This window comes from Marmota monax, unplaced genomic scaffold (assembly GCF_021218885.2).
Source record: "Marmota monax isolate L192 unplaced genomic scaffold, Marmota_monax_Labrador192_F-V1.1 WCK01_AAM20220418_F8-fsc00558, whole genome shotgun sequence".
NCBI lineage: Eukaryota > Metazoa > Chordata > Mammalia > Rodentia > Sciuridae > Marmota > Marmota monax.
In genome coordinates this window covers 64,210-76,751 of record NW_026693025.1, presented here as the reverse complement: position 1 = coordinate 76,751, position 12,542 = coordinate 64,210, and the positions used below count along the sequence as shown (strand labels likewise).

At 39.4% G+C, this 12,542-nt stretch overlaps 1 pseudogene; it reads left to right on the top strand.

Moving 5' to 3' along the window:
- LOC124098716 (cTAGE family member 2-like) overlaps positions 1–12,268 on the top strand; it is a 69,134-nt pseudogene extending 56,866 nt beyond the window's left edge.
- The last annotated feature ends 274 nt before the right edge of the window (positions 12,269–12,542 follow it).

Below are 12,542 nucleotides of genomic sequence, written 5' to 3'. Positions count from 1 at the left end.
AATCATATATGCACATAGGGTTATAAAGTCTGATTCATTCTACTCTCCTTCTTGCCCCTACACCCAATCCCCTTTTTACTCCCCCTATCTAATCCAAAGTACTTCCATTCTTCCCTAGCCCCTTATTTTGAATTAGCATCCACATATCATTCAACCTTTTGTTTTTTGTGATTGGCTTATTTTGCTTAGCATGATATTCTCTAGTTTCATCCATTTACCAGGAAAGACCATAATTTCTTTCTTCATTAAGCTGAGTAATATTTCATTATGTCTCTATAACACATTTTCTTTATCCATTAATCCATTGAAGGGCACCTAGGTGGGTTCCATAGATTATTAGAAATTGTGCTATTATAAACATTGATGTGGCTGCATCACTGTAGTATTATGATTTTAAGTCTTTTGGGTATCAACTGAGGATTGTGATAGCTGGGTCAAAAGGTGGTTCTATTCCAAGTTTTCTGAGGAATATCCATACTGCTTTTCATAGTGGTTGCACCAATTTGCAGCCCCACCAGGAAAGTATGAGAGTATCATTTTCCCCGCATCCTTGCCAACATTTATTGTTGCTTGTATTCTTCATAATTTCCAGCATCATCATTTTAAAACAGTATTATTTTAATTTTACAAATTTATATATAGAATATAATGTTCAAATCAAAGTAGTTAACATTTTCACCTCAAACATTTCAAACTTTAACACAATAATCTTACATATTATGTGCAACAGTATAATATTTCAATACATGTGTGCATTGTGTACTGATCAAATAAGGACAATGAGTATTTATGTTCCTCTCATTCCTCATAATTGGGGCCTTTGAGCTCTTCTCTGGTTAGACATAAAACAAAATAAGTTATTACAAAGAATTGTCCCCTGACTCTTTTGTAGAGTACCAGAACTTATTACTTCTATCTAACTCTGTTTTAGTACACATTATCTAACCTCCCATTACCCACACCCTCAATGCTTCCCAGCCTCTAGTAATCACTGTTATACCTTAAGATTGACTTTTAAAAACACACACATATAAGAACACACAGAATTTGACTTAATTCTCTGAATATAATATCCTCCAATTCCACCCATTTGCTGTAAATGATAGAATGTTGTTCTTTTTTTAAATTTTCAAAATATTTTTTAGTTTTAGTTGGACACGATACCTTTATTTACTTTTATGTCATGCTGAGCATCAAACCCAAGGTCTCACATGTGCAAGGTGAATTCTCTACCACTGAGCCACAAGCCCAGTCCTAGAATGTCATTATTCTATGGCTGAATAATATTTCATTATATACAACTGTGCGTGTATATAGTACAGTATTTTTATCCATTCCTCCACTAATGGGCATCTGGGTTTATTCCATGTCAGCTATTGTGAACAGTGCAGCCATGAACACAGGTGGCAGGTATCTCATTTCCTTGGAGATATACTCAGAAATGCATCATATAGTAGATCAACTTTTAGTTTCTTGAGGAAGCTCCATCTGTTCTCCATATGGCAGTGTTAGTTTGTGTTCCCATCAATAATGTTTGAGAGTTTCCTCTCACTCATATCCTTGCCAGAATTTGTTTTCTTTTTGGTAATAGCAATTCTATCTGGTGTGAGATAGTATATTTTACTTCTTATTGCCATGATGGCTAAGTAAGTTGAGTGCTGTTTTTTTCTTTTTCATTAATTTGTTGGCCATTTGAATTCACCTCTTTAAAAACAGACATGCAGACCAGTGGAACAGAACAGTCAGAAATAACCCTGTGTATTTTTTTTATTGGTTGTTCAAAACATTATAAAGCTCTTGACATATCATATTTCATACATTAGATTCAAGTTGGTTATGAACTCCCAATTTTACCCCAAATACAGATTGCAGAATCACATCGGTTACACATCCACATTTTTACATAATGCCCTATTAGTAACTGTTGTATTCTGCTACCTTTCCTATCTTCTACCATCCCCCCTCCCTCCCCTCCCATCTTCTCTCTCTACCCCATCCACTGTAATTCATATCTCTCCTTGTTTATTTTCCCATTCCCCTCACAACCTCTTATATGTAATTTTGTATAACAATGAGGGTCTCCCTCCATTACCATGCAATTTCCCTTTTCTCTCCCTTTCCATCCCACCTCATGTATCTGTTTAATGTTAATCTTTTCTTCCTGCTCTTCCTCCCTGCTCTGTTCTTAGTTGCTCTCATTATATCAAAGAAGACATTTGTTATTTGTTTTTTAGGGATTGGCTAGCTTCACTAAGCATAATCTGCTCTAGTGCCATCCATTTCCCTGCAAATTCTATGATTTTGTCATTTTTTAGTGCTGCGTAATACTCCATGGTGTATAAATGCCACTTTTTTTTATCCATTCATCTATTGAAGGGCATCTGGGTTGGTTCCACAGTCTAGCAATTGTCAATTGTGCTGCTATGAACATCGATGTAGCAGTATCCCTGTAGTACGCTCTTTTAAGGTCTTCAGGGAAAAGCCCAAGAAGGGCAATAGCTAAAGCAGTATGGAGATTCCTGGGAAAGCTGGGAATGGAACCACCATTTAACTCTGTGTATTTAAAGGCAAATCATTCTCAACAAAGGTGCCAAAAACCTGTGTTGGAGAAAGGAGAGTATCTTCGATAAATAATGCTGGAAAAACTGGATAGTCACAAGGGGGAGATTTAAATTTGTCCTCTATTTCTCACTATGAAAATCAGCTTGAGGCCTGAGGTTGTAGCTCAAGGGTAGAGCAATTTCCTGGCCTGTGCATGGCCCTGGTTTTATCCCTGGTAACACAAAACAACAACAACAAAAATGACAATGAGAACAGAATGGTCAAAAACTCAAATGTAAGACTTGAAACTCTAAAACCACAAGAAGAAACCAGAAGAAATACCTTGTTACATTGGTATAGGCAATGACATTTTTCATAAGTCCCCCAAAATACAAGGAATAAATGTAAAAAGAGATAAATAGGATTAATCAAGCTAAGAAGCTTCTGCACAGCAAATTTGCCATAGAGGGAAGAGACAGCCTGCAAAATGGGAGAAATATTTTGCAAACTATTAATGTGACAAAGAGTTACTATGAGGAATATGTAGGAACTTAAAACACTCAGTAACAACAACCACATCAGCCACATCATCAACAAAAAATACTCCACAAATAATCCACTATAATGCTTGGGAAGATTTGCTGCTGAGAAGAGCATATCCTGTAGAGAAGAAGACTTAGCTAGACCCAATTGCTCTCTGGCAACCTCTGTGCATTGCTTTGTGGACCAGGGTTATCCAATCAGGGTCACTATGATTTCAGCTGATCTTCTACTTAGTGACTTAAGTGAAACACACTTAGAGATTCCTTAAGATGATACTGATGTTGTGAAGTGGAAATGCCAATGGTCCTTCTCTGTGACTGGGATGAAGGTGAGAGTTTGGTTTTAATCAATGGTCAACTACTGCTTCCAGAAACATGACTGGTGGGTAGTGGGAACCCACCACTTCCTCCTCAGGGAGTACATTTGTAATGGTACCATTTTGCTGAGGAATGTGTTAACTTGTCTCAAAGGACCTGGAAGTCTCTGTGGGTGTGGGAGTTTGTATTTCTGGTATCACTCTTGAGCCATTCACCTGATGATCCTTAGCAGGCAGGTGGGCTCCTGGTCTGAGGCTTGGAGGAGAGGTCTGAGCTTCAGCTCCAGATCCAGGTGAAGAGGGGATGAAGGGAAGTGTCAGGTTCTAGTTGGTGACTTGTCAAACTGGCTGTGTGGAGACATCATTGGTTGAATTGTGAGCCTTGCCTTATGTCCCAGCCTGACATAGACTTTTAAGAAAACAGCTCAGCCAATTTTAATCAAGATTAATTTTTGGACTTTTGACTTCTGGCACTTCAAGATAATAAACTTATTTTAAGCTTTAAAAGAAGTAGTCAGTGAGGCTGGGGTTGTGGCCTAGTAGTAGATCACTCGTCTAGCACATGCAGGGCACTAGGTTTTTTCCTCAGAACCACATAAACATAAATAAAATAAAGCCATCATGTCCAATTATAACTTAAAAATGAAAAAAGTAATCTGTGACCTTTAGCTAATTATGTCATATTGCTAGCCTCAGTTTCTTCATCTGCAAAATGAGATCATGTCCCCTTTGCAGTTTTTTGATTGTGTTGTGAATTGATGGTTTATTTCTTGATATCTCTTCATGACATGATGCCTATTTATTATTTTTTGCTCATCTATACATTTTCCTATTGGAACAGGAGAGCAAAGCAGTAACACTTTATTTGCATATCCTGAAGATGAAAATTGAAATGGAGCTTATATTGCCTAAGTCTGAATCTGTGAATGGATCAATTAAAGGGTTGCCTCCAAATGCTGAGTCAAAAGACCAGACTAAAGTGTTACATTCTTACCAATATCCTGCAAAATTATAGTTTAATGGGGAAAAATAATTGCATCTATATTTCTAGCACATTTCATGAGTGCTTTGCCTCTTGGATTTACCAGGACTTTAATCTAGTGCAAATCTCTTTTGTTTTTTCAGAAGATCCTCTTATGGCTTGAGTTAAATATGTTTTTATGTGACAAAAGCCTTTTGTGCATCTTCTAATATGGTGCTGCCAGAGTGAAATAAATTGCACCTGGGGTTTGATTACTGGTGTTTTGAGTTAATGGGAAAAGGTAGGGAGAAGAAAAACCACACTGCAAGGTTATGTAACTTTATTAAATTATGTTTACAGGTTTACTTGTCACAATTTTGTATCAAAATGTTTTTATGGCATCTGTTTATCAGTATTTGTCACTAATAAGTGCCTGCAAATTACCTTTTATGGTAATCATGTTCTTGTGGTCATACTGGTGCCTAATAAATCAGAGCTGTCACAGCTCACATGATTTGCTGTTGTTAGGTTTTGCTTGTGTTATTCTGGTGCATCTCCTGGTTCTCTCTCCTTCCCACATGTTTCCAACAATGGTGACTTCAATTTTTGTGAATGGGAAGGAAATGAAGAATAAAGTGGAGAGGCCTTGATTGTGGCTCAGTGGTAGAGTACTTGCGTAGCATGCATGAGGCACTGGGTTCAATTCCCAGCACCACATAAAAATAAACAAATAAAATAAACTGTGTCCATCTACAACTAAAAAATAATAAAAAGTAAAGTGGACACAATAGTGAATTTTATTCACCAGCACCCTGGGAGGTGGAGGTCATTGTCTCTTGCAGATTGAGATCTTAGACACAGAGCTGAGCCAGATCAAGGGCTAGAGGAATCTGGTGGCTTCCAACAGAAGTTAAGGACCACACCACAGTGGGTTACAGTGTTCTGTGCTTGAGGTCAGATAAATCTGACTTGGGACTCACTCACACTTTAATATTAACACCTCCTAGATTAGTTGTGGGGATGCAGTGAGATGACAGATGCAGCTGGCATGAGACCTGGCATTGACTATAGCTGTTTTCCATCCCCATCTCATTCCTGTGTTCCTCTTTTGCAGTCCCCCTGCTAGTGGATGTTGACAATTTTTTATGGACACAGTGCAGAGATTAAGACTGTGAGCACTGGAATGAGGCTCCCTGAGTTTAAACCCTGGTTTTCCCTCTTAAAATTCTGTGAACTTGTGGCTTCACCTGTCCATTCTTCAGTTTGTTTGTCTAAATAATATTATTGAAAAATTGTCCCAATAATTCAATGACATGATGCATACTTCAGTAGACAGAATTCTAAAGATGAACTGCTTGCTCTCTAAGAATCCCATTTCCTGCTTCACCAAACACTGATCTGATAGTGTGGTGAGGGGACTTCACAGAAGTAACTACAAATAACTTATCAATCTTATGAAGAGTACCCTTGTGGTCCAGACCAATCAAATAAACCATTTGAGAGCAAACATTCTCCCTAGCCTCACGGATATGCCATCCAGTGTATGGCCCACAGGCTTGGTCCAAGAGTGTCCTTGGCTTCTTCCACTTCATTTACTTAGTTACTCACTTCCATTGTATGTGACACCAGTGTCACTGTGCAAGAGTTTGGACAGGCTTAAAAGTCACCCTTCAGCCTGGAGACAAGAGAAGCACTGGACTAGTTGTCCTGTCACTACACAGCATCTGGGTGTTCCCTACAGAAAGACATTAGGAATAGCAACTCTTTCTAGCTCCTTAACAGCACTCAAGACTGCTTCTTCTACACTCACACTGCCATGATGTATATCAGCACTAGCCTTCTGAAGACAGAAATTGGCAGTGATAGAGAAAACTTGCATATCTTACTCTTTGGCAAATACTTCTCCAATAAGTCCCAGAAATTGATGGTATTTATTAAGTTCATCTTGGCTAACCTATAGAAATATGAAAACTTCCTCCTAAATCTGATAAGGAGCTAGGGAAGTAGCTCAGTGGTGAGTCTGCACATAGCATGCAGAAGGACCCTGAATTTGACCCCAACAGCAGTAAATATTTTAAATATTTATTAAAAATCTAATTTTAAGCAACTTCCCATTATGGTACTATCCAAAGGGAAACAAAAGATTATACTGGATTCCCCATCTGGCCCCAGAGCATGACTCATGGAAGTCAAAGCCAACATCACAGGTGCTACAGACACAGGAAGTGGGTCAGATTCCACTTTCCACCTCCATCTCCCTCCCACACAGGCAGGTCTACTCCTGATTTCCAAGAGCTTTCTCATCAATAAAAAGTCATGAGGCCAGGCCCACGAACAACGATCTTGTAGATGCCCTGGTCTATCCCCTGTTTGCTGCTTACTAATTGTGTGCTCATTGCCAAATCCCAGCACACCTTGGGGTTTCTATTTTCTCTCCTATACAATGCAGATCACCTTTACCCAAGGTCCTTAGGAGGATGGCAGAGCACAGTGAATGCAAAATCCAGCCACTGGGGACAGCACACAGTGGTCACAAGGATCATCCCCTAGAGCTGCTGACCTGCCACTGACAGCAGCTCCCTGAGCTGAGATGTGAGGGACTGGGCCTGAATTCAATCAGGTTGACCCACTTCTGAGATGTGTGACTTGGACAACTCACAAGTTGTCTCTTGGTGACAATTTATTTTCTATTACATATGATTCTGCTCATGCCATAATCTAGCTGTGATACTCAGGAAAGGTCAGAAGTTGCAAAATAAGAAGGAGCTATCTGTATCAGATTGTATCTCTGCCCTTATCCACACTCAGGGCCTGGAGAGCTTAGCTACCACCTCTTGATTCATACCAGTCAGTGGCCAGCAAGATTGATATCACTGCTGGATGCACAAAGACCTGAACTGCTCTGGTCTTCTCTGCTTCAGTCACCACTTAGCAGTTGCCACTGCATGAAGATGTGGCTTTTGATCTATGGCTATTGAGCAGTGATGGCTCATGAGCTGGCGGGTCCAGAGCCCTGCCTCTCCTCTTGCCATCTCTCACCAAGTATCCCAGGAAGGTCTTCAAAGGTGTTTTCAAGCTTCCCCACACCTTTTGTACCCATAACCAACAATTTATCTACAATGTGCCAAATATGCTTTCTCTAGCCCAGGTCAACAGGCTTCTGGGTCAGTCTGTAGCCACAAATGACAGTGGATTTAAAGGAATTCCTGACTGCACCCATCACAACCCCACTGTCACAATGGTCTAAAAGAAAACATGCAGGTGATTCCTATCACTGCAGCCTCTCAAAACAAAGGTGTCCCTTTGCAGAATTCAACTAACCTTTAAAGCTTCCTGGGTCACCTGGGCCTTGGACAATAGGTGTGAGAGATAAAGCTGATTCTGTTACCAGTGGGCAAAGGAAGGGAGAAAAGTGAGTGGCTGGCACCTAGATAACCTTCAGCCTCCATCAAAGTGTAACTATGACCTCAGGGAGGGAGATCATGGGCACAAGGGAGAAACACCTGTCTGGCAACAAATGATAAGACTCAACCCCATAAGTTACAGCCCAAAGGTGGTCTACTGGGTAGCTCCAAGGACACTGCCTTCTGTAAGGTCAACATAATGACAGCATGCTTGTAAGGCTGAATCTCCTGCCCGAAGAAACTCCTTCCCAATTCCAGGTACTGCAATCTAAGCCCTCATTGAACTTGAGGGCATAGAGGTGGGATGGAAGTGAAATCCTCTAAAATCAGGGCCTTGAGGTGCCCTAGAGAACAATCACAACCCAGAGATATGGAGTGAGGTGAGGACCTGGGATCAGGGCTCAATGCCCTAGATTCTGAGGCCATTCAAACTCTCTGCATCTTAGATACTAGAGGTGCTTCCAGGGAATTGGTTAGAATAGCCAAGAGAAAGGAGATCCACCAAGGGATCCAGATGTCGAGTTCTTCCCCCCTCAAACTTTTCTCCCCACCAGGAAACAGTCTGAAAAGTAGTCAGCTTCCAGGCAGGAACTTAGGAACACTTGTGATTGTAGGTAGAAAGCTGCTTACTGCTAACATCACTTGAAGTTATTTCTTTGTTTCAGAAACTGCTCTTTAGTAAAGGCCCAGAAAAACCAGCTTAAACCAATCAAGATATACAGCTCTTCTTTTAAGTGACCTGGGGTAAACTTTGCTCGCTCTATCTCACTATAATACTAAATTATCTGCCCTAAGTGAAGCACATCTGCCATTTGTTTGGTTTGGTACTGGGAACAGAAGCCAGGGGTGCTTTAACACTGAACTACATTTTGTGGTACATATTTCTCAGAACAAAAGAAAGAGAATATGATGCCGTCTGTATCATTGTGAGCCCTCTGGAAATCAGTTTTGAACATTCTTGATATTTTGTAGTATAGAAATAGAATTCCAAAACAGGAATGTGTATTACCTTATTAGTTTTCTTTTACATACTAGATAAAGGCTAGTATGTAAAAGAAAACAACCAGAATATTATAAGGGATCACTCCCTACACTAAATGCTCAGCCTGTGTATAAGAATTCACTGAGGCTGGATGCACACAAATAAACACTGCTTCCTATTGAATACTCTGGTGTCCATTGTCTCTGTGTGAGAATCCCATGCAACATTTTATTCTGTTTTCTTTGATCCAAAAAAATCACTTATCTTATCCTTCTCATTGCTATATATTTATAATGACCAGATTGCTTAGAAGTATTTACATCCTATGATAAGTGAAAAAAAAAACATCTGAAAATAGATTTTGATGACTCTTAAATAAAGAGTAGTCTACAAAAACTGACATGAATACCAACTCAAGTTTTAAGCTCTTTCTTTTTAGAAACATTATATCCGCTGTAGTACTTAAAAATAACTTATCAAAACTGATTTGTGCCCATGTTTGCACTCCTCTAAAATTACTTTTAAAATAGTCTAACACAAGATGTTTTCTATGTCAATAATTCACATGGCTTCTATAGAAAGTGTCAACAGGCCTGGAGATGTAGTTAAGTGCTAGAGAGCTTGCCCAGCATGTACTAGGCCTTGAAATTTAACCACCAACACTGCAAGAAAAGGAACAGGAGAAGGAAGGAAGAAGGGAGGAAGGAAGGAAGGAAGGAAGGAAGGAAGGAAGGAAGGAAGGAAGGAAGGAAGGAAGGAAGGAAGGAAGGAAGGAAAGAAGGAAGGAAGGAAAGAAAAAGATAGGGAACAGGAGGGGAGGGAAAGGAATGAGTCATTAAAACAAAAGGACAAGTGGTACAAATATAAATATATAATGTATTATCTCTTTAAAATTTTACAGATCTTTAGAATGTTAGTGACATCAATGTGGGTGATATTATGACTGTACAGAATGGCACATAATAAGTTCTGCCTTGGCCTGGCCTAAACCAAACCAAAGGGTGGGTGACCTGGGGAGGATTCCTCTCTGGCTTGATTGGGATAGGCTTGAACCTGTGATGCTACCAGATTCACAGCATAATGAAGGGGCCAAGACTTCTCTGACAGGCAGCGTGAATGTGCTAGGCCCCTGGGAACCCATTACCAGGGCTCCCCATGCCCATGCTCCTCCCCCCCACTTACTGGTTCACAATGGTCTGCTCTGTTGCCTGGTGCAGGTTTCTTCCTGACCAAAGGCCTGAGTATTCACAGCCAGTTTTGGTGTGGCTGAGCATGGTGTGGTTGTGGAGGGAATAGCCAAAGTAGCCTTAGTGTGAAGGAGAGGCAAGAGCTGCCCTTTAGCCCTACTTGGTGTGGTCCTGAAAGAAGTAAGGAGGATTGTGGTCTGCCTTGTTTGAAGACATGGAAACACACCTAGTCCTTATGGCTTTCCATGTGAGTTAGTGATATGTACAGGTATTGCATTTTCTGTTGTTCTTTTGTTTTTGTGGAGAAGTTATCTGTCTGTAAGGAGCAGGCGTTACATGAGAAAAAAAAAGTTGCTCTAAAATTTTGTGGACTAGTTGAAGAAAAATGTGAACTACTTGAAAAAGTTAGCCTTGTCCAAAGAGAGTATGAAGGCTTAGAGTCTTCTTTAAAGGAAGCCATTTTAGAGAAGGAGTCGATAAAAGCAGAAAATTTGGAGACAATATATGAAAACCTGGATAGGTCCAAATCTAAACTTGAGGATGAAAAACCCTTTTGAGAAAAAGAGGTAAAAATAAGAGAAAACTAAACATTTTCAACAGGATGAATTGATGGTGGATATGTTCAATAGAATTAAGTCCCTAGAATATGAATCAAAATCCCTTAAATCTCAAGGTAAAAAAAAAAGAGGCTTTGAATGTAAATTCCCAACTTCAGGAAAGTCATTATCAGCTTTTACAAGACGTTGAGGTATGGAAAGAAAAAGTGAATGGCCTCAATATATAAAAAATGACATTTGAACACTCTAAAGTACATGCAGAACAAGTTCTAAGAGATAAAGAAAATCACATTAAGTCTCTGAACACTTGATACATATGAAAGATTGGGTTTCTGTGGTTGGAGAAGACCTAATAGATGATGCTAACTTGGAGTTGGAAATGGAGAGTGGATGAGAAATTGGTACTCAGTTAGAAGATCAGCCAAAAGGTGCTTTGAAGAAACTGATTTATGTTGCTAAGTTAAAGGCCTTTTTTAAACCCTTAGAAAGAGAAATACATCAAATTTTAATTTATTATCTGAAGTAATTGAAACAAAGGAAGACATTATACAGCATATTAAAAATATTGACAGAACAAGCATCTTTGCAAGCAGAAAATACACAGTTTAAAAGTGAGAATCAGAATCTTCAGCAGAAACTTAGTCATGATGGAACTATATCAAGAAAATGTAATGGAACTGTAAAGGAAATTAATTGGAGAAAAAAAATTACCAGGAAAAGTAAGAAGAGAAATTTTCCAAAGTGGAAGCAAAGATCAGCCATACAACTAAACCACTGGAGACCTACAGAAAGAGAGCAAATGATCTTCAAGAAGACTGGAGAGAACCTATCATTTTTATCAGGGGCATGTTATATACTATGAGAAAAAGCACATGGTAATGAGTTGGCAGCTCAGAGTGCTGAAAGATACCTCAATAATTTAAGGAAACAAAATGCTCACAACAGACAAAAATGAATTGAAATGGAGTTAAAATTTAAAATTGCAGAAAAAGATACTTCTGTACTTGAGGTTTCAAATACAGCCTTTGGCAGAGAGCATTCCCCAAATGGTCCCTCACCATTGGGTCAGCCTTCATGTGAAATGAGACCTTCTTATGTAGAAAAGAATGGTCCACACATACTCTCACCTTTGATGCCAGTGGTAGAAGGAAGAGGCTCAAAGGGCACAGAGAATTCTCTGCACCATCCTACCAGCAAGGAAAGAAGATAATCAAACTGTGATTGGTTAACTGATCCTCAGAGAGCACCTTCTGACACTAGGCCCCTGGCACCTCCATGTCAACTGGCCCATATGATAATGATCCCTCCACCAGACCAACCATATTCTGATCCAAAGATTCCTCTTCAAAAGCAAGATGAGTGTTATTTTAATTCTGGTAGACCATCTGTATCAGCAGAATTCAAAAGTTCCACTATGCTGCCTTAGGATAAAATTGATGGGTCTATTATTTCAGATATTTTATCCAGTAGAAATGATACCAAAGTTGATCTTCGTGATTCCAATGTGCCTGATTCATCTCTCCCTGCTGAAAAACAAGAAATTGGCTCTGGTTTTGCTTTCTCACCTTTCCCTCCAATCAGAAGTCCATCGTTTCCAATGGATCCAAGGAGTCAGTTCATGAGAAAAGGCCTTTTTCCCTCTCCACCTCCTCCAAGAAATATGTATGGAGCATCTCAAGAATATTTTCCACTACCCCCTCCATTCCCATTGTGTTTTCCTCATTATCTCCCCCCAAGAGGTGGATTTCTTCCCCCACCTCCCACCCCTGCATTCTGAAAACAGAAGTGAGTTCCCTTCAGGGTTGATTCCACTTTCAAGTGAGCCTGCTACTGAACATCCAGAAGCACAACAATAAATATTGACAATATTTTGTATCTTCTTTCAAAAGTAATTTATCTCTCATTTATAGTTTAAGTAACAGCTTTTATGTAAGTGTTTATACTTTTGCTCCATTTGAAGCTTAACAAAGATATAATTTTTAGGATAGTATTTTGTAAATAAAAATGGTTTAAATATTAATCTTATGAGCAAATTATTTCCATTTTATCTT